The sequence below is a fragment of the Peromyscus maniculatus genome, chromosome 4, assembly GCF_049852395.1.
Source record: "Peromyscus maniculatus bairdii isolate BWxNUB_F1_BW_parent chromosome 4, HU_Pman_BW_mat_3.1, whole genome shotgun sequence".
Lineage (NCBI taxonomy): Eukaryota > Metazoa > Chordata > Mammalia > Rodentia > Cricetidae > Peromyscus > Peromyscus maniculatus.
This window is the reverse complement of record NC_134855.1, coordinates 37,483,071-37,505,223: the sequence shown is the minus strand read 5'-3', so window position 1 is coordinate 37,505,223 and position 22,153 is coordinate 37,483,071. Positions and strand designations below refer to the sequence as shown.

General features: G+C 46.7%; 1 protein-coding gene across 7 annotated transcripts in view; it reads right to left on the bottom strand.

The window, feature by feature from the left end:
• Window positions 1-22,153, bottom strand: part of Tanc1 (tetratricopeptide repeat, ankyrin repeat and coiled-coil containing 1) — a 229,343-nt gene that overhangs the window by 183,903 nt on the left and 23,287 nt on the right. For 6 of the 7 annotated variants that reach the window (XM_016003138.3, XM_006984643.4, XM_076568508.1 and 3 more), the window contains exon 2: window positions 11,134-11,241. The gene's annotated coding sequence lies outside the window, so the exon portion shown is untranslated. The remainder of the gene's footprint in view (window positions 1-11,133; window positions 11,242-22,153) is intronic. The other variant, XM_042275331.2, reaches the window with a different exon arrangement.

The window sequence follows — 22,153 nt, the reverse complement described above, 5'->3', positions numbered from 1 at the left end:
GCCACCATGCCCAGTGTGAAACATTTATTTCTTAACACTGACAGAGAGAATCATTGCCCATAATGTTATAATCTTGAATAGGGCTGACTCCAAGGAAAAACTTCTCTGCCCACAGGAATTTCTTAAATAAATCAGTGTCTTTGGGGCATAAACGATTCTTTTAAATACTAGTAAAAGTCAAATGATATGGCACATCGTTTATTTCCTAACTATAGCACAGTGAATGCCTATCCATCTTGGAAATAACCTCTGGCACCTTCATTCCATGGCTGTCTGGTTTGCAGGCACTGAGATCCCAAGTGGCTGTGTACGCTAGAGGAAAAAAAAAATCCTCAAACAGTGATCACTTTCCCCTGTGAAGGCACAAACATGAATAAAAAAATACAATCTAAAAGTTATAAACAGACTAAAAGGAAAATGATCACAAAGTACCCAATTTATTCTCTAAAATCAATGTGTGCATAAAACAAGTATTTTTAAACTCTACAGAGCAAACAGGGAAAAGACAAGTGTTTTAAAATTGATTGAAATACATCCTCCAGCAAAATTACTGCCATTTAAGACTTGACATTCATCTACAAGAAGAAAATAAAGTGTGTGTGTGTGTGTGTGTGTGTGTGTGTGTGTGTGTGTGTGTGTGTGTGTGTAAAATCTGACCTTCTTGCCCAGGCTGCAAATATTGTCAGATGTTTACTAAACAATGATGAGAAGCAGTAAGCAGACAGGAGAGAGTGAGCCCAGATCCCTGCCATTAGGGTCAATAGGTCCTTCCCACTATGAAGGCTGAAGTTCTAAGACATAGCATCTCAGGACAGGACCTTATTTAGAGAGAGAAAACTGATACAGAGATGATCAAGGAGGTCCTTAGAGTGGAACCTAAATCTCATGTGACTGTTATCTTCATAAAAGTGGGAATGTGCATATAGGTACAGACCCAGGGAGGAAGCAAGGCGGTCGGTCACCTAGAAACCAGAAACCAGAGAGGCTTGGAACAGATCCTTCTTTTTCTGCCGGCCTCAGGGGGAAACTGCACTGCCTATACCTTGATTCTGGAGCTCTGTCTCTGACAACTAAGTAACTTTCTGTTGTGAAAGCACAGTTTGTGGCATTCAGCTGCAGCTGTATGCTTGCAGGCCCTGAGTTTTAGCTCCAGCTGGCAAGTCACTGTGTATGACTGTTCTAATAGAGTCTATGCAGCCCAGTCCACGGGTGCCTCTCCTATCAGAGGGTTAAGACAGTGTCCACAAGGCACCCCAGATCCATAAACCTCAGTGCGGTTGTGAGCACAGTTTCAGTCTCAAACTCTCTGCCCTTTCCTGCAAAGATCTTACCAACCTCAGTGGCACGGCAACGAACAGGGCTTTGCGATTTCCCACACTGCTATAAACCATGACACATGATGGGTTAAAACAGAAGTACGAAATACTTTGCTTACCAGTCAACAACAACAAAAACTAAGTCAATTCCTAGGACAGGATTTCCCCCAGATCAGTGGCAAGTTTGTGAAGTTTAGACCCTGTAGGACGGGTTATCTGTCTCTCCCTCTCAGGGGACCCTTTTACTGCAGAAAGATGACGTAATGCCCTGATCTGTCCACCAAACAATATAGCATGCCTTCAATGTGTCAGCCCATTTCATCTCCCTAAATACATAATTGATTTTCAACATCTTATGCTCCAGTTACCACCCCAAAGCAGACTGGGACAAATTCATATTTCAACTGCTCCCCCCTTTAAAGTACAAAGGGAGAGTGATCGGAACAAGTAATAAATTGTTTCGAGTTTTTCTTGGGGGAGTGATTTGCTCATGACCTTCTTTGGGTTCTCTGTTACTCACTTACACATCCCTCATGCATGGACCATGGCTACAACATGCAGACAACCTGGCTACAGAGAAATCACCAACAGCAGCAGAAGTGGTTTTTTATTTAAACACTGAAAGTAAAATAGTCACTGACATTCCTCAGGAAACAGAATTAGGACCAATGTCAAATAAAAATTAAAAGTTTAAACTTGCCTTCAGAAAAAAAAAAAAAAAACTAGAGCTATATATTTGGGTCATTTTATTTTTAACCACAGTCTCCTAAATGACCTGAATATCCCAACATCCATTCTAAATGACAAGTTTTGTAATTCTTATGAATAATTTAGTTGGGCAAACTTGCTTTACTTGCTGTTGAATAAAAATGTTCCTTCAGAAATTGACAAACCAGTTGTCCACAATATATTTTTGTCTGAATTTTTTCCATTCATACTAGAAAAAAAAATTGAAGGAAGAAGGTACCTTAAAACTGGGTTTCTGACATGGTGAAGACTTCAACAACCACCACATCAGGAAATACCAAGGTAACTTAATATCCTCAAAGCATGCGTTTGCGTGCAGGTACAGAGAGATTGCTAGCAGTATAACCACATATAAGGACTTTTTCCCAGTGTCTGAGATCAAATCCAGGGCCTCACACATGCTAGACAAGCAGGAACCCCACAGCTGCATCCTCAGGGCCGGGACTTTCCGAAAATACTAAATAAGACACACCAGAATATTTACTTTGCCTTCTACTAAACAGAAACCATAGCAGCAGCAGCCCTGACAGTGGCTATGGGGTGAAGGTTTTGGGTCATTGTTTTAATCCACCTTCCCTTTTATAAAAGCTTGTATCTCTGGTCCAAGGTATCATTTACCCAGAATGATGTTGGCTTTGGGAAACAGAAGAGGATTTGTTACTGGGAACTGGAGTCAGTGTGGTTCCTGTTTCTTTCATAGAGAGAGCGCCCTACTAGCTCACCATCTGGGTCTCTTTCTGGGGCCCCACTTCTAGAAGCCACAGTAACTTACTAATTCATGAAGCATGGGAACAAACACCGAGAAGTGGGCGGACGCCTGTCCCTTCCTGGCTGCCAAGCTCTCTCCTAAAGCACACACTGGAAGTTCTGGTACAGCGTGTGGTGATGTGAGAACAGCCTCCATGGGGAGGCACAATGATGGTCCCGCATGGGCAGCAAGCAGCGAGGCAAGTCTGCCTATAGTGGAATTCACCTGGTTGGCAAAGCCCACTGCTGGGACACATAGAATTTACACGTGTCCTCCAAAGGTTGTGCTGGAAACCTAATCCCAAAATCCTTATGCTAATGCCGTTTGAAGGAGGAGCTTCTGAAAACTAAATTAGGATTAGATGAGGTCATCAGGGTGGAGACTTTAATGATAGCATGTGAGAGATTGTCATAAAAAGAAGAGAGACCCAAACTGGCTGGCTTTCGTGAGATACTCTTTGCTATGTTTTTTTTTCTTTAAAGATGTTTTAAATTTTGTATTCTGATTTACATACATGTATGTATGTATGTGAGCCTGCTTGTCTCTGTGTGTACCGAATGCATGCACTGCCTGCAGAGGCTAGAAGAGGTCGTTAGAACTCTTGGAAGTGAAGTTACAAGCAGTTAGGAGCTGCCTGAGGTGGGTGCTGGGAACCAAACCCCGGTCCTCTCCAAGAGCAGCAAGTGCTCCCAACCACTGTGCCATCCCCCAGCCCCAGTCTTTGCTGGGTTATGCTGCCACCAAGGGGCCCTCACCAGATGCCAGGCAGATGCTTAAAGCCATGCCCTGGACTAACTAGCCTCAGGAACCGTGAGCCGAATGAACTTATTTATAAGTTGTCCAGTCTTGAGCATTTTGTTATTGTAACAGAAAACCAACCAAGACAAGATAATTAAAATAATAATAATTACACTAAATTAAGGCACATTCTTCATCTGTATCTCTATCCATTAAAAATTTCAAAAAGCATAATGTGAATTCAGTATGCCTTTTCCCCCGCTTTTATCTCAGAACTGGTTCAGAACTTCAAAAGGGAAAACTAGACTAGCATTTATTGTTCCTATATCATTATCTGCCCCCCCAAAAAAAAGAGTATAAGGTAGTATTCAAGATCTTGAAATCTTTGGAAATTTGACTTTAGTCTGGGAGTGTATCTCAGCAGTAAGATGCTTGCCCAGCATGAACAGGACTCAAGTTTCACCCTCAACACTGCAAACATAAATAAAAATAAATGGCTTTACATTTATTTTACTTCTAAGCCATCTGTGAGAAAACAGAAAAAATTAAACAGAGTAATTTAGTCCCTAAAACACTGACTCTTGAATCCATACTGACAAAGAGTCACTGGTGCCTTCATTATGACCATGATGACCATGTCTCAATGTGTCCCACTCAGCCACTTCCTAGTGAACTTGTCTGTGCCTGTAAGATGGGAACAGGGTTATCCCTACCTCACTGGCATCACAGAGAGCAAGGGACACACAGATCTGCAGAACTGTCACACTTAAAGCGGCTGGAACACACAGAGGGGGCCACTCAATAAAGCAGGCGGTGCTCAGTCCTCTTCTAGCCTCATCTATTCAGAACGGATGCATCCATTCAGAACCAGCAGGGGGTTCGGAGATTATCCCAGTAAGCCTTTCTTCCATTTGGGGGTGAAAGAATTGGGATCTAGTATGAACAAATGATCTGCCAGACATCACTCACAGATCTTTGTTTAAGCCCTTCATTACTACAAGCACACAATTCCTAAATGTCATCTCCTTCCTTGAAATAGGATTTGGGAGATTATAATCTGTAAATTGAAGTCCTTCTTTACTGTACGGACAATGGAGAGGCTGAGCCCCTGCTGGGCTCTCAGGGCGCCCCCTTCAAAGGATGAGGCTGGGCATGCTTGCCCTGTCCCACTGAGAAATCAACATAAATTGGTCCTGACTCAACCCTTCAGTGAGGCCTCCTCCTCCTCGCTCAAGGACACCCAGCAATCTCAAATCCTAATTTTATCAGTTTGTACCGCTGTCACCTCTAAGATTTCTCAACTATATGGTCTCCCCTTCTAAACCACAAACACACCGACTTGTTATAAAGTTGGCTAACTCTTTCTTATTCAGAAGTAAGGGTTCAATGGTAAGTGCCTCTAAATGCTCTAAGGCATCATTCAGGAAGGGTTCTCCAGAATTTAATATAGCTCTGCACAGCTCGTCTTTCACGTAGTTCCTGACGGAATGGAAGGTGTCTGTGTTTGCAATTACTTCTGGTAATTGACTATCTGTACACCCACCCACCCCCTCCCCCCCACCCCCCGCCGTTTCCTGAAGATGCTCTTTTCTCATTTGCTGTGAAAAACTTCTGCTGGAATTACTCAAACAACGCTTAACTATTTTATTTGTGGATAGTCTATAAAACCCCATGGCTACCGAAATGCTGTCCGAGTCCACCTTCTCTTCAGATCTGAGCACTCTGTTCTACATACTTTCAAATGAAGGTAGAGCTTCGGGCAATCTGTCATTTATCACCCCTGCCTGCTTTTATTCCTTTATGTAACAACAGTCTGAATTCCTAATCTGCCTGATATCACCACCTTTATTTCAAGTTACACCCAGTCCCTAACAGGTAACCAACCAGGCGGACATGCATCACACCACACGCTGACCACACACGGGTCTGAGGTGGCTCCTGGTGCTTCAGGGCTAACTTCCTACAAGTTCTGCTACAGCGTTTTTTTTTTCCCCCACGTCACAGAGGCCGCTCTCCCCTCACGGTTCTAATCAGGCCATCTTCTGAACTCCAGAAACCAGCAATGCTTTTAGGATGGTGGTTTGAATGTCTCCGTAAAGTGTTTGAATACTTGGTCCCCAGGTGGTGGCACCTTTCGGTAAATTTAGGAGATGTGGCCTTACTGGAGAAAATGGATCCCTGGGGGGCAGGCTTTGAGGGTTTCTGGTTTTGGTTTGGTTTGGGTGGGGTTTCTCTGGGTAACAGTCCTTGTGTTAAGCTCCATCCCCAGTGTGTACTTTCTACATCGGGCTTGCAGTTCAGGATGTGAGCTCTCAGCTTCCTGCTCCTGCCGCCATGCTCTGTCCTGGTGGACTCTAAACTTCTGGAACTGTAAGCCCAAATAAACCCTCCCTTCTGCACGTTGTCTTGGTCATGGTGCCTTATCACAGTACTAGAAACGTAACTAATAAACACAAGCTCACAATGTTTGCTATGGAAGACTCGTACTAGCTGACCAGCAAACATGCCACAAGAATTAAGCAAGCACCCCTGCAGCCTGCCTCCCCAGTTCGCAGCCTCCATCAACTCAAAATTCACCAAGCCCGAGTCTGGTACTTTCACCTCATTTTCAACTCCCGATGGTTGGCTTGGCTTCCTTCCCACTCCATTCAAACCTATTCTTCTCAAAGAATTGAAAGACCTCCCATCGATTCTGCATGCCTTCTGTAGGAACTACGCTCTGTGGTCCAGTATCCCGCACCACCAGCTATGAGAAAGTGATCTGATCATTCTAATGGGATAGACAGCTTCAATCCTCAGGAGTCTGGTTCGTGATACCTCAGCAACGTTCTTAGACAGATGGTGAGGGAGTTATACCCCCCAGCTTTCTGGTTGACTCTCCACCCAGCCTACTCTCAATCTGCTTGACAGTGTACCTCTCTGTCGACTTCTCATCCACACACCACTCCAGAAACTAGCAAACCCTCCCTCAAAAAGTGCTGTGTGCTTCCTCTTCTGGATCACTGTCGTTCTCAACCAGATGTCTCCACAGTAGAGGGTAGGAGGTACTCTCCAAGGGTACCTAAAAGAATTAGTAGAATCCCTAACTGTGTTTACTTCCCTCATCTTTTGTTCCTATTTATTATTCCATTTACATAGTATCTTAAATACAAACCACTTGTCACTAAGTAAATATGTGACTATAATTTATACCTATACAAATGTTGCAGGTGTGAGAAAGGATTTTACTGATGTTGAGAATGTTTCAAGGTTACTGGCCTAGCCAGTCACAGTGGCATGCACCAACAGACCCAGGTATTTGGAAAGCTGATGCAGGAGGAATTACTTGAATCCAGGAGTTGGAGATTACCATGGGCAAACAAATTAGCAAAATCTTGCCTCTTTAAAAGTAAAATAAAGCCGGGCAGTGATGGTGCACACCTTTAATCCCAGCACTTGGGAGGCAGAGGCAAGAGGAGCTCTGAGTTTGAGGCCAACCTGGTCTACAGAGTGAGTTCCAAGACAACCAGGGCTACACAGAGAAACACTGTATCGAAAAATAATAATAATGATAATATAAATGCTACAGGACAAATAGTAACACTTTTGTCCCTAAATTTACTTGGTGCTTTTATTAGTTACTTTTCTGTTGCTCTGATAAGACACCATGACCAACAGCAACCTACAGAAGGAAGTTTATTCTAGCTTAAAGTTTCAGAGGACTAAGAGCCTCCACAGCAGAGGAGAGGCGTGGCAGCAAGCCGCAGGTATGGTGACCAGAGCAGGAAGCAAAGAGATCGCATCTCTGACCACAGACATCAAGTAGAAAGAGGGGGAAATGGAGTGAGCTATAAGCTCCCAAAGCCCACCCCAGTGACAAACTTCTCCAGGAGCCCTGCACCAGCTCCACCACAGGGCCACCAACCGGGAACCAAGTTTTCAGATTCCTGAACCTATGAGAGATGCTTCTTATTCAAATTACCATAGTGCTCCATTGACAAAGCCAAATAAACCACTGTATGAGAGGTGGGGTCATAAAACGTCTTGTGTCCATACAATTTAGACAGTGACACAACCAACAGCATGTTACTCCTAAAATCTTATGTCACTCCTGGTGTTACTATTATAGAGTTAAAATTACTTTCATTCAGGCCTACTCTTGGAGACACAGACACACACACAGACACACAGACACACAGACACACACACACACACACACACACACACACACACACACACACACACACACAGCAGGCGTCGGCTGGAGAAACGGCTCAGCAGTGAAGAGCAATCACTGCTCTTACACAGGACCCAGGTTCAGTTCTCAGCACCCACACAGTGGCTAACAACCATCTGTAACTCTAGCTCTCGGAGATCCAATGCCCCTCTGACCTCCAAGGGTTGCTGCATGTATATGGTGACATACACACATACTCAGACACACATAAATATTTCAAACATATATATAAAATTTCAAAATCAAAAGAATCAGAGAAACAGCTCTTAAAAATCAATGACATTAAGGACAAAGTTTCAAACTCCTGAATGTAGAACTTATAAAATATATGAATTTTCCTAAGTTCTTTCTCATTTAATGCTTTTGACACTTCAAATACATAAAATTGTACTTATTTGTTCTAGAAAAGATTAGGATTTCTTAATAGCTGGGGGAAACTATTTTTTAAAGATTTACTTATTTTATAGGTATGTGTGGTGAGTGTGAGCACCATGTTCGCACAGGTAAACTTGGGAGGCTGCAAGAAGGCATTGCCCTCTGGAACTGGAGTTACAGACAGTTATGAGCCGCCTGACATGAACCAAATACGTGTCCTCTCTGCAAGAGCAGCAAGTGTTCCTAACCACTGAGCCATCTCTCCAACCCCAGAAAAACACTTTTATAAAACCTTAAACTGTTATAAACCTCAGGACTCTTCTATACTCAATATTGATTATTTTAGAGTCTTTCCCTTTCTTAAAATTTATCCTTATTATTTTTTAATTATGTGTCTATGTGGTGTGGGGAGGATATTTGCACATGAGTGCAGACTGACTCCCTCGAAGTCCAGAAAACAGCGTCAGATCCCTGGTAGCTGGAACTACAAGCAGGTGTATAAGCCGCATGTAGGTCCTGGGAACCTAACACGGGTCTCTAAGGTCAGCAGGTGCTCTTAACCTCAGAACCATTTCTCCAGCACCCTCAATATTGTTGTTAGTGAAGAGGTTCAGAAGCCATTATCTCCTAATACTCCACCTACCATTTCTCAAGGCACCCAGTTATTAACTGTGTGGCTTTGAACAGATCAGGCAATGTGTCCCCCGTGTACAAATAACTCATCTATATTAAATTCATCCTATACACCAGGAATGTTCTAGGCTGAGAGAACATACAGGCATGAAAACAACAACAACAACAAAATCTTCTTGCAAAGGCACAGAAGGTTAAGTCTTTATAATATTAGTCCCCGCCCCCCCCCCCCAGGAGGGGCTGGAATCAAACCCAGAGCCTCACCCAGGCAAGGTAAGTATTTTACCACCGAGTTCTAACCGTGGCCCCAAAATTAGCATATAATTATTTTACAAAATGAAGGACTACTTCAGTAACTGTTACTCCACTCCCATTTGAAAGGCAAGTTTTATCTGGCCTCTAAATGTGTCTTAGCTGATGAAAAGAAGACAAACTACTGAAGCAAACAGGACCCGAGTGAGGAGGCCAGAGACCCTCTATCTCTCCCTGCAGCAAAGCTCCATAGATCCTGCCAGCCGCCGGGGGTAAACATCGCAGCCAGAAACAAGGCCTGGCCAATGACTCTTTGATGGACAGCATCCCACCGAGTTCTGTCTGGATCCTCAGAAGGCTGTTCAGGGATGCTGATGAAGCTCTGTTTACACCTGGAGGTTACAGCTGACGGACCTTACCGCGGAGAACCTGACAGCTGCCAAATTCAACTGCAGTGCAACTTAATCCCTCCCGATACCGCTCATTTCCAGGCTGCCCTTGCAGGACCTGCCATGAACCATCTTTTTATTTATTCTAAATGATTACATAATCACAGACCATTGTTTCGCTGCTCAGCCAGCCCACCTCCCAGCACAGAATTTAAAAGCCACCAACCAGGAGGATGAATGACTCCTGCTGGGTCCAAAGAAAACACATGAAGGAAAATGATAACGGCGACTCTCAGGGGGGTACTTCCCTCATAAACAGCTGAGGCTCCCTTCATAAACACCTCACTCAATCCAAGGACCTGAGACATCTTAGCACCTGTACCCCAAATAGCACGGGCCACCACTGAAGACATGCCTCAGGCATTTCAGGTTACAGTCTCAAAAATGTTGAGGAGCCGGTCCCATCCAATCCCTAATAGATTCATTTCACACTATTCTGCCAAAAAGAAAGAACACCTGTGACAAAAGGTCTCAGTCTGTCTACAAAGTGGGAAGGTTGGCCATGGTCTGACCTCACATTCGGGCTTTGCTACTGGCAGCAGAGTAATACTCAGGCCGCCTCCTCCTCCTCCTCCTCCTCCTCCTCCTCCTCCTCCTCCTCCTCCTCCTCCTCCTCCTTCTCCTGCTCCTCCTCTCCATCCTGTATCACATTCCTGACTGTAGACTCAGTGGGTCCTCAGCTGCCCCCGGGGAAGGAGACAGGAAGGAGGTACACTTACTCAGGAGGAGCATGAGAAAGGGGAACAGACTAAGCTGCTCTTTAGATCCATCCCGCCCAGCCACAGGTCCCAGTCTGGGAGGAATCTGCTAGCAAGTGGGAATCTGTAGGTAGCACAGCCTGCCACACACACTCATGATAACCTGGAGTCCCCTCCTGTACCCTCCGACAGTTCTATTGCGCCACCCAGTCCGGACACTGGAGGCCAGGCTCTTCCACCACACTTTCAACCACGTGGTCTCATCACGAGGCCTCCTCCCACCTCTCTCTTCCCATCATGCATTCTTCTTACTTCAGTCAACCACTCCCACCCCTCACACAGCTTCCAGAATCTTCTTTCTGCTTTTTCAGTTCCCTGAGTAGAGGCAGGGGGATCCAACAGCACCAGCTTTCCACTTTCTAAATGTGCGGCCCTGGGCAAGTTGTCTAATCCCTTTAAACTCCGGACCCTCGTCGGTGCAGCAGAGCTGACCTCATCCCTCAAAAGAGGGATTAAATGAAAGCAATGCATAGAGCGCTTAGCAAAATCCCTAGCATTCATTCACATACTTGCTAAGTGCCCACTTGGCAAAGGAAAAGGTTTTGGTAACTGGTGATGGCTATATTCCCTTCCCTCCGCTACCTTGCTTTTTAGGATGGTAAAAACAGAAACATTTCACCATTTGGAAGGCTACAGTGAGTTCAGTGGTACAGATGCACAGGCACATGGTTCTTAGCCGTCGCTGCCAGCAAGGTCTGAACAGAACTCTTCCCTCGCCCTGCCGCGAGAACGCGGCTCTCTGGGCATGAACTCGCCTGCTCAGCTAAGGAAGCATTGGCTCAAACACGGTTCTGGACAAATGGAACCTGTCCAGTCCATTCCCCTCCTCGCCGCCTGTCCTTTGGTGCTCCCCTGCACATGGTCACACCACCCTCCACCCCAACTCTCAGCGGACACCTACCTACTTCTGGTAACTTCTCATTCACGGAGGAAACGCGGTTCGGTGGTCCTTAGGTCACAGTTCTCTCTCCTGTCTTTTTCCTGTACGTTTGTGCCCGGCAGTCGGCCCCTAAGGGAAAAGAACCCAGGGGACAGTCTGGATTAGAATCCCAACTCCATTTTCTGACTCACCATGTGGCCTGGAGCAACGTCTTCCCCTCCCCGGGCCTCATTGCCTCCTCTGTAAATGGGGATCAGCCTTTCGTGGCGCTGTTGTCCTAGCGCACACTTGAAAGCACTTAGCCGTGTCCAGCACACACAGTGACAGCAGCCGTCATTCATCACACCCACCTCCGGCTCCCGAATCTAGGCTTTAGCAGGCCCACGTCATGGTCACCAGTGACGTGCCATGCTTGTGTTCCGGTCCTTCCAGCCGGCACAGAGCCCCCCTCCCAAGGTCCTGGTCCTTTGGTGGCCCTTCTGTGTGTCCTCTTCTTCACACCCGGGCCGGCCTCCCAGAATCCATCACTCGTCATCCACCTCTGTCCTTTAGCCACTCTCCTTATTCTGCGGTCTTCTTCACTGGGCACAAGGTGGGACTCAGACTAGGCCTCAGCTTCTCCACTACATTCCAAGCCAAAATGACTTCCGAGAGAGGCCCTGCCGTAGCCCAGAATGCCAGAGCCCTGGAATCCTCAGACCCAGAAAGGTCCTCAAAAGACGGGAAAAAGGCCCCTCTGATTGCCTTCGACAAGCGCTCCACACTCTCATCACTCCCTCCCACTCCACGCAGAAAACCAAAGCCATCAGGCTCAATAGGCTAACCCCCACCTCCCCGCCGCTCTGTTCCTCACCACGACTCAGCCACAGGACTCCCCAGCTTTCCACTTGGACTCCAAAACCACCTTCCCTGAGTCCCCTTTCTGGGTCTCAACCATTGTACACTCCGTTCGATCCCCATGTAGACAAGTACACCAGCCATTTACAACCCATGCCTGTCTGGGCTCCCTCTGGGCTGGCTCACATCTCACTCTGGGTGTCTCCCTCTGCCAAAGCCCCATCCCTCACCTAGGCATTCCCTTGAGATACAATACAAAAACCGCCTCCTCCAAGAAGTCTGTCCTCCTGCCTCTACCGGATGCACTCCTCCAAGAACACTATTTTCTACTGAAAGCATCTCTCTACCAGGACACAGAGCTACGCCGGCCGGGCACAGGGTGCCAATGACTACTGAATAAATAAACCAAGAAGTACTATGGACCCTGCTTTCTGCTCCAATATATACTTTATTGAGACATTTCATTAAAAACTTCAATTAGCTGGGGGGGGGGGCCCGCCGGCGCACACCTTTAATCCCAGCACTCAGGAGGCAGAGGCAGGCAGATCTCTGTGAGTTCAAGGCCAGCCTGGTCTACAGAGCGAGATCCAGGAAAGGTGCAAAGCTATACAGAGAAACCCTGTCTCGAAAAACCCAACCAAACCAAAAAACAACTTCAATTATGACTCACAAGCCCACCACTTACATACGATGCTGTACTTAAAATACAATATTATTGTCTTTCTCTGAACTCAATCCCCTGCCCTTGTCTTCCCAGAACAAATATATTCCTTTGATTGGGGGGTGGGAGGGAGACCAGAAACAAAAACACTACTTCCTCCTCAACAAAAACCAGAAATAGCAAAGCAGCTTATAAAAAGTGCCCAGCTGACACTGGCTTAGGGGTACGAGGCAGTTGTGCGAGCCTGAGGAGAAAGGGAAGTTTACTTTGGAGGACCAGGGAGGGGAGGGCGGGGAGTGGACACCAACAACATTCGCGGGCTACACAAGAAAGCTGAACAAAATCATAAAGCTCAGGGCGGTTTCTAAGGCAAAGGGAGGAAAGCAAGCAGCCAACGGCACTGGAAATTCCCTTCCTTTGTCTAGTTACTTCTGGTATGGCTACCACACCAATCTCTCAATGGTCACTTACGACAATTTCATTTATAGGAAATGATTTCCAAGGGCCCAGGGAGCTGCAGATGGTACCCCGGGGGCCCATCTGTTTGAGGATGAAAGCTCAGCACACGCCATTACATCACTCTGACCTTCCTCAGCAACTTCCTATCGGACAAAATCGAGATGTTTGCTCAGTCAACAAGATATTTGTGCTCGTCCCCAGCCTCAGGCTTTGGTTCCTGATTAGTTTGGAAGTCATTATGCATCCACACTGAATAGGGCCACTGTTAGCAGCTGGAAGGCCATCCTCCAGGCACAGCCCCAGCTCTGTGGGCTTTGGGGGTGACTGCTGTCCTTTCTGCATAACTGCACTCTCTGATGGATCACCCTCCTGGCCCCTTCCAGGGCTAAAGCTGCTCTCCTTGGCATCCGCTTTCCTCGGGCGACCCCTGGAAAGGGAAGAAGGATGTCGGGAGACTTCAGGCTCTCCTCAGGTAAATGCTCTACCACAACACATCCCAACTCGGGCACATCACTGCCCCAGCCTGGCCTCTCACCCCACACAATGCCCTCCAGCTGCCCTGACAGTTATAGGTATAAGCTACTATTTCCTGGACACTCACAGGCTCCAGAGAGTCCCAGGGCCCACAGATACAGCTGCATGGCAGTCGAACATGCTCAGGTGATCTCACACACACACCTTTCATCACTCTACGACATGAAAAACAAAACCTACATCCTCTGTAACTCTTCATCTTCCTCCACATTCTATAGGACACAACCACAGACGTAGTGTCAACTGTGAAGTGCCCGGTACCTGCTGGACAGCCACCTTGGGAGGCTAGGGAAGGGGAAGAGGAAGAGGATTGGTGGGATTGGGAGGGGGAACAAAACGCGGGTTGAATGAGATCGAATGCGTTACATATATGGAAATGTCATAATGGAGCCCATGATTCTGTATAATTAATGTGCTAATAAAAACGTTCTGAAGAAGAACTTATTCTTTAAACAGGCTGGGGTGTATGGGGGGAGGCATATGCACTGATGTTTGCCACTTTGAAGTACTTTCTAAAATAAGATGGATTAATGGGCAGGTATATAGTAAGCCGAGAGTAAAACCACAGATGTAGAATGGAGATAACGGGGAAATCACTGTTCATTTCAGGTTTCCCTCACTTGAATGTCTCATAACAAACATCATCCGGGTTACTCTCACTTCCCACTAACATCCCTCCGTTCTAGGCTCCTGGTCCAGGGTCCCACGCTGTAGCTACCTGGCCTCCTCTGGTATCTTACAGTTTTCTTTATTTCATTGTTGTTGGTTTTTTCCCATCCTTAACGGTGATGAGGAGTCCTGGTCAAGCATTTTGCAAAATGTTCCTCAATGGGTTTTGTCTGGCTCCCCGCACCCCCCAATCACAAAAGTTACTTAGCAAAAAAAAAAAAAAAATTCTTATATGAAAATGTACACAACCCAATCCTACACCATAGTCAGAGCTGCCCTTTGGGGAGGTATGTGGACTCCTCTGCGGAACGGCCACTGTGAGGACTCTTCCCAAGGCTTCTAACGTGATGCTCTTGCATTGTGTGACTACCGTTCCAATGTTAGTCTGTGCCCGCCAGCTGCCATCTCCACAGGCTCAATCACAAGATTCGCAAAGGGACCAGAGCCCCACAGTATTCCTTGTACACGTCTGTCACCACTTAACTTCAGGGATAACTTCTTGTCCATAGATTTCTTCAGCTCGGGAGGGTGGGCTAGCTCACGGCAACTCCTCGGCAGGCTCGGCTGGTGGTAAAGAGGTAGGCCTGTCTGACTTGTTTTTTTAATAGCTATTATCGGGCTGCAGGTTTAGGGAGAGATCAGGTTAAGGTCCCACCATCACTGTACGCCCACACTGTCACAGGATGGCTACCCACCAGGTTAGCTTTGACTGCTCAGCTAAGTGACAGCCGCTGTAAACTTGCTTCTCCCTTCCCATACTCTACCCTGGGGAAGAGTCACAAAACTCAACCTCAGTTTACCCTCGGTGAGCTGGAGGGCGTGCAAACGTCAGCTTTAGGCTCCTGGAGGAAAAGGTATCGACAGAAACTATTTGAAATTCTTCTGCACAAAAGAGGTTTCCTGTCTTAGCACAAATTTCATGTCATGTGAATACACGTATTACGCTTTTGGATTATTATGCAGTACCACACTATTTATTCTGTTGCTAAAGTTAGCTCTGGCTATTAAGAGCTCCTTGAGGTTGGCTCCTTCCTCCCTTCGACATGCCCACATCCTTTGTTTTTTGAGCACTTCCTTATTTTCTGGCCACACAAGATGCTCCAGACCTATAATTACGCCTTTCTCCAAGGAGTCCGGGTCACCGGACAATGGCACCCCTAGAGTGAAGATATGGGTGTGCTTGTTGCTATGGTGTGGCGTGGCTGCTAGGCCCTCATCACTCCTGTGTGTGTACCAGCCCATTTACACACATTTACACACATGTACTTACCAACTCTATCTGGATCAGTACTTAGCTAAACCCAAGTCCACACCTAGGTCTCCAACTCGAATCCCTCCCAACAAGGAACATCCCAGCCTTCTCTCTTGCTTACTTCACCATCTCTTAACCCGTGCACAGGAAATGGAACTCCAGAACTGCTAACCCATACCCCATGAGAAACTTCACCAACTATAGAACGTGTTTTCCTTTTTTTTTTTTTTTTTTGCCTTTAGATTGATACTCAAAACACCATTCTTCAAGGTGGACTAGGTCCCTATGCCTTGTGTCCCAAATCTCCACTGTCACTGTCACACAGCTAGACTTGTCCATCACATTCTGCACCTCAACAAACACGCACGCACGCCACATTCACAGACAGCTACCGTCTGATCTGAATACACTGGAATTCTCCTGTGCCTAATCAACTAAAGAGCTTATGTCCAACACTCCTGGAGGCACACACGTCATGCTTTACCCTTAATGCTAGAATTCCTAGACCTGAGCGGCTCACCCAGCACCTAGCTCAGTTCTGGAACGCAGAGACTGCTCAGATATTAAAAAGATGAACAAGCTATAAAGATTTAGTCATTTTATGTTAATTCAATGCAGTTTAATGGTTGGAAGACATTCCACAAAATTTGAAGGACAATTTTCTTCACAAGGTTACCTAAAATTCAGTAGTAATAGTTATAAATTTAATGTTATTCCTAACAGACTACAAAGCAAATTACATACAACTGCTGGGAATCATTTGAATACATATTGGCATGTGATAAAAATATACCACACTTGTGTATTAAAAAAAAATACATAGCCAAATAACAAAAAAAGAATGGCATGCCATTTAGCATATGTCTGTGAAAAGAAAAGCATCGAAGGACACACAAAGTTATTTTTAAATTCCTTTTTTTTTCTCCTTAAAGTTAAGGAGCCTGTTTGCTATGTGGAAAACCATACAGGAGACTCTTCTAAGACATGGAGTAGTGAGCTCAACAAAGAGTAAAACTAGCTCAGCGTTGCACGCCTTTAATCCCAGCACCGGGGAGGCAGAGGCAGGAGGATCTCTGTGAGGCCAGCCTGGTCTACACAGCAAGTTCCAGGCCAGTCTGGGCTACATAGAGAGACTTTGACTAAAAACAAAACAAAGCACAAGACAACTAGAATCCGCAGCTGTGTCCTAACTCGGAACAGTTTCCAGGGCAAGGCTATGGGCATGGTACAAAGAGCAAAGGTCCAAGGGACATCCCTCAGGTCCGCTGTCACCCAGGAGGAACCCTCAAAGGCAGGGCGGGTGGGCAACACTGTTTCCTACAGAGAGCAAGGGTAGAACCGGGGGCTGTCTGGAGAGTGTGTGCAGACGTGGAGTTTAAAGGGTAGGGAAGACTTCAATGAAGGCAGGGAAGGGAAGTATCCCTCTGCCTAGAAGATACCTCATTATCCACTCCATGAAGAAGATCCTGGGCCCCAACATCAACAGGGAGTCCTCCTTCCGGCCACGCCCAGGGAGGAGAGAAAAGATCACCTGTGGGTATCCGCCTCCTGAGGACCTAATAAAGCTCAAGTGGCTGATACACTGGAATTGACACCCCACCTTTACAGAAAGTGCTTTGGAACAGAAACTGCTCCAGTACACAGGAATCTTCCACTCTGCTGAAGGCTTCATGGGAGTAAAGCCTGCCGCTCACTTTCAAGTCATTTTCAGTGTAGAACACTGAGCCGGGCAGACAACCACCTCTCGTCCCAGATCACACAAGGCTAGAGAGAAACACAGGCCGACCTTCTCCAGACATTGTGTGGAGACTCTTGCAGTTGTGAGGGCTTGGGAAGAATTAGTATGTTCTAAACACTTAGCTAGACCAGGCAGCGTGTTACACATGCCATCTCCTTCACCTCATAACCAGCAAGGAAAGGACTCGTCAGCAAACACCCACTCACCGCTCAATGGTAGTGTCTTTACCTAGAATGCACAAAGCCTCCAGTTCAGTGCCCCACAGCACCCAGATGGCAGCTGACAACTGCCGGTAACTCTAGTTCCAGGGGATAAGACATCCTCTTCTGGCTCCCAAGGATTCCCAAATGCTCTTGGTACACATATAATCATGCAGGCACATATGTAGTAGAATATTATTTTAAGGTGTGTTGCTTTTGTTTATGTTGCATTTGTTAAACTCGGTGAAGCTGTGTTACTGTGCCTGTCTAAAACACCTGATGGTCTAATGAAGAACTGGCCAATAGCGAGGCAGGAGAAAGGATAGGCGGGGCTGGCAGGCAGAGAGAATGTATAGGGGGAGAAATCTGGAAAGGAAGACCTAGCAGTCAGAGAAGGAGGAGGACTCCAGGGGCCAGCCACCCAGCTACACAGCAAGCCATGGAGTAACAGTAAGATTTACAGAAGTAAGAGAATTGGAAAAGCCCAGAGGCAAGAGGTAGACAGAATAAGTTAAGGAAAGCTGGCAAGAAACAAGCCCAGCTAAGGCCAGGCATTCATAAGTAAGAATGAGCCTCCATGTGTGATTTATTTGGGACCTGGGTGGTGGGCCCCCCAAAAAGAGCATACATACACACATACACAAGTAGAAATAAATAAAGCTTAAAAAAACAACAGCTCAATCTTTCCTCAAGTAGTACTCTTTTCTTTTTTCCAAAAATAACTTAGACATAATACCAAGAACTCAAGGTTAAAATCTGAAGCATAGCCAAGCATGGCGGTCCATATCAGTCCCAGTACTCAAGCGGCAGAAATAGGAGGATCGGGAGTTCAAGGCCAGCTTCAGCTACACAGAGGAGCTCAAGAACGAACACATCCTACGTGCAAACATATCCTATGTGAAAAATCCAGAAACAAACAGCCAAAAATAATATTCCCCATTCACAAAGAAAACATCTGAGAGACTGAGGCAGGAAGATCCAGGCCAGACTAAACCATCCAAGACCCTGTATCAAAGACAAAATCTCAACTGAAAGCAGGCAGACACTGAGCTCCTGGGGGGGGGGGAACCTAACTCAGTCTGTACCCTAAACAACATCACCCCCACCCCCTCCCCTTTCTGTCCTGTCTACCTCTCCCACACCCTAATAAAGACTCTGCTCCTCACCTAACTGCAGAAATAATTAAAATAACTTTTTGATCTACAAACCATAAAATAAAAAAGGGACAAATTTTTGACATTAAAATGATTTCATCTTTTACACACTCATGAAATGACAGAGAGTGATAGATACTGCTGTGGGGCTCAGGATGTGCCACCCCAAAACATGGCTTCAGAAGACCCAAATAAGCCCCCTCTTCACACGTCCTGAGACGTTGTCTTCCTGAAAGAGAATGGGCATCTACACAGGAAAGATTGATCCTTTAGTAAGAAAGCTGCTCCCTCCCAACAGCTGTCACCACACCGGGGGCTTTACCTTCAGTAGAAGGCAGTCTCCATCTGCCCTGAGCCGGCTCCTGCCACCCACCAGAAGTCCCCATGCCTATTACGCTACGTAATCGTCAATGACCTCACTCCTCTCTTGCTTTGAGACAGACTCCTATGCCCGAACACATAACATGGATTTCCCCTACTAATCCGTCTGTGTCAACTTGACTTGTAGCCCAAGAATCTAGGAGGGTGAAGAGAAGCCAAGTTCCCTTCCCTACACTTTCAGGCACCTATCCCCGCGCGTGCGCGTGCACACATACACACACACACACACACACACACACACACACACTTAAATAGACATTATCTTGGCATAGTGTAAATGGGTAACAGATATATATAATGCAAGACCTAGGGAGATGACGCAACAGGTCAGGGCGCCTGCTGCTAAGCCCGACACCCTGAGTTTGATCCCCAAGACCCACATGGTAGAAGGAGAGGACTGACTCACGAAGGTCATCCTCTGGCCTCCACACATCTGCTGTGGCACACACACACACACACACACACACACACACACACACACACTCATCCACACACAAAAAGTAAATATAATTTTAAAGATATGTAATGCATACTTTAAAAAAATAAATAAATGTGACGGTACCATTTAATTAATCCCCCTTCTCCAAAGGATACATCCCAAGACTGCCCCCCAACAGATACCAAGAACCTGGGCATCAAAGCCTACCCATACTGTTTCCCCTAACACACACACACACACACACACACACACACACACACACCTATAATAAAGCATAATTTATAAATCAGTCACAGGACATGATTAACAATAACAATAAAACAATCACAACACTACAATAGAAGTTTGTAAGTGTGTGTGTCCCTCTTGAACAAACCAAGGTAAATACTCGGAATTTCGGGTGCCGTCGACGGGTGCACTTCTGAACCACAGGAAGGAGAACGGCGGCGGATAGGACGGACGCCTACCCAGGGCCAGCTGCGAGCTGCTGCTTTCCACCTCAACAGAAGACACTTGTCCCTGTCACTCCGCTGAGCTTCCTCTCTGTCAGGCCCAGAAGTAACTCAGAACAAACGGCCCACTGCGGTGCCTATCTAGCAAACCAAAGCACACGCTGACCACCAGGCTCACTCCATACCTGTGGCTCCTCTCAGCACTCTTCCCTCTACCCTACCCCCACCCGCCTCTACCCTAGACCTCTCCGGCCCAAAGGCTCAGCTTCCCTTCCCCCAGCCTCTGAGTCCTGTAAAAACCTGCTGCCATTTTGGCCTCCCACTCTCTTGGTTCCCTCTCTCTCCCTTGGCCTTCTTGGTCTTCTGTCTTCCTCTCTTCTCCTCTCTCACTTCCCCACCCCATCCCACCCCCTCTCATGGCCCTGTCTTGTCTGGACTCTTCCAGATGCCTCCGGCTGAACTCTCCCTCATATCCACAATTAAAAACCTTCTCCTCAGGCGTCCCTAGGAGCAGTCATGTGCCTCTGTGCAGAGCCGCCTACTTGTTCTAGCTTGGTTTCTGTCGCTGTGATAGATAAAGACTTGAGTGGGGAAAGAGTTCACTCCACTTCCACCACACAGTCCATCGTGGAGGGAAGCCACGGCAGGGTGCTCGAGGCAGGAACGGAAGCAGAGACCACGGAGGAACGAGGCTTACTCACAAGTCTCCAGGCTCACACTCAACTACCCTTCTTTTTTTTTTTTTGGTTTTTCGAGACAGGGTTTCTCTTGTGTAGCTTTGCGCCTTTCCTGGAACTCACTTGGTAGCCCAGGCTGGCCTCGAACTCACAGAGATCCGCCTGCCTCTGCCTCCCGAGTGCTGGGATTAAAGGCGTGCGCCACCACCGCCCTGCTTCAACTACCCTTCTTATAAAGGCCAGCCCACCTGCCCAGGGATGGCTGGGCCCTTCTGTATCAATTAGCAATCAAGAAAATGCCCCACAGACCCATCTGATACAGACAACTCCTCAACTGAGGGCCCTTCTTCCCAGGTACATCAAGTTAATAACCAAGATTATCCATCACACTACTGGTGAAATATTTTAGTTACTATGACGGTAGAGCATTCTCTTGTATGGGTGACGTTTCTCCTCAAGCTCTCCTTTTGAAGTGAACATTTCCCCCGATATTTTGCTAGTAAGTAATGTGGTAACCATCTACGTGATGTAACTGTGTGCACTTGTACAATTACTTCATTAGCATAAACTTCTAGAATTCCCGTTCCAGTGGTTCACATAAATACATCGACAGATTGCCTGCATACCTGTCCCTATTGGTCTTCCCAACACTGGAAGGCAGCTCTCCCGTCCCCATCACCCTTACTAGCATGAGGATTCTTGTTAATCAACATATCTTTTCATTAGTATTCAGGGAGCACTATCCATAGTGTCCCACCTGAAAAGCTCTCCAGTTACTGTGGTGATTTGAAGGAGGATGCTCCCTACAGGGCTGTGTATTTGAACACTCGGTCCCTAGTGGATGATGCTGTTTGAGGAGGCTTAGGAGGTGTGGCCTGATTGGAGGAAGGGTGTCACTGGAGGTGGGCTGTGAGAGTCTAAAGCCCTTCCCAACTCTTCTCTCGACCTTGAGCTAGCAGTTCACGGATGCAAGCTCTCACCATCCTGCTCCAGCCACCATGCCTCCACTCTGCCACCATCAACCCTCAATCCCTCGGAAATCATAAGCTAAAGTACACTTTCTTCCTTGCGTGGCATTGGTCATGGCATCTTACCACAGCAACAGGAAAATGACTGCCACAGTTCCTGGCACCCGCACTTACAATAGCCCTGTGCAAACAGGTGCCCCAAATACATTACACCTGTGTGACCTGTCGCACCACTCTGGGACAGTGAGGCCCAGACCCATGTGACCTACTCAAGGTCGCAAGGCTTATCAACCATGCTGCTGGCGCATGACCCCGGCTCAGCAGAACACAGGACAGCTTCTCAAAAACACCCAAATCCTGCTGCACTCATTCTACATGCTGAATCATCTTCCCACAGTAAAACTTTTGGAAGATTCTGATTCCGAGGGCAATGGAAGGCTGCTGGGCTAGAGGTCAGGAGAACGCTTGAGTCCAACATCTTGTAGGTAACTGTTTTTCTGAATCTCCTCTTGGCTGAAAACGGCCCAAAATATCTTCCATCTCTACCTTACAGTGTCTACAAAGGCTAAAATGATGATTCTTTCAAGAGTACCTGCTGAGATCTTTCTCTGTGCCCTGAT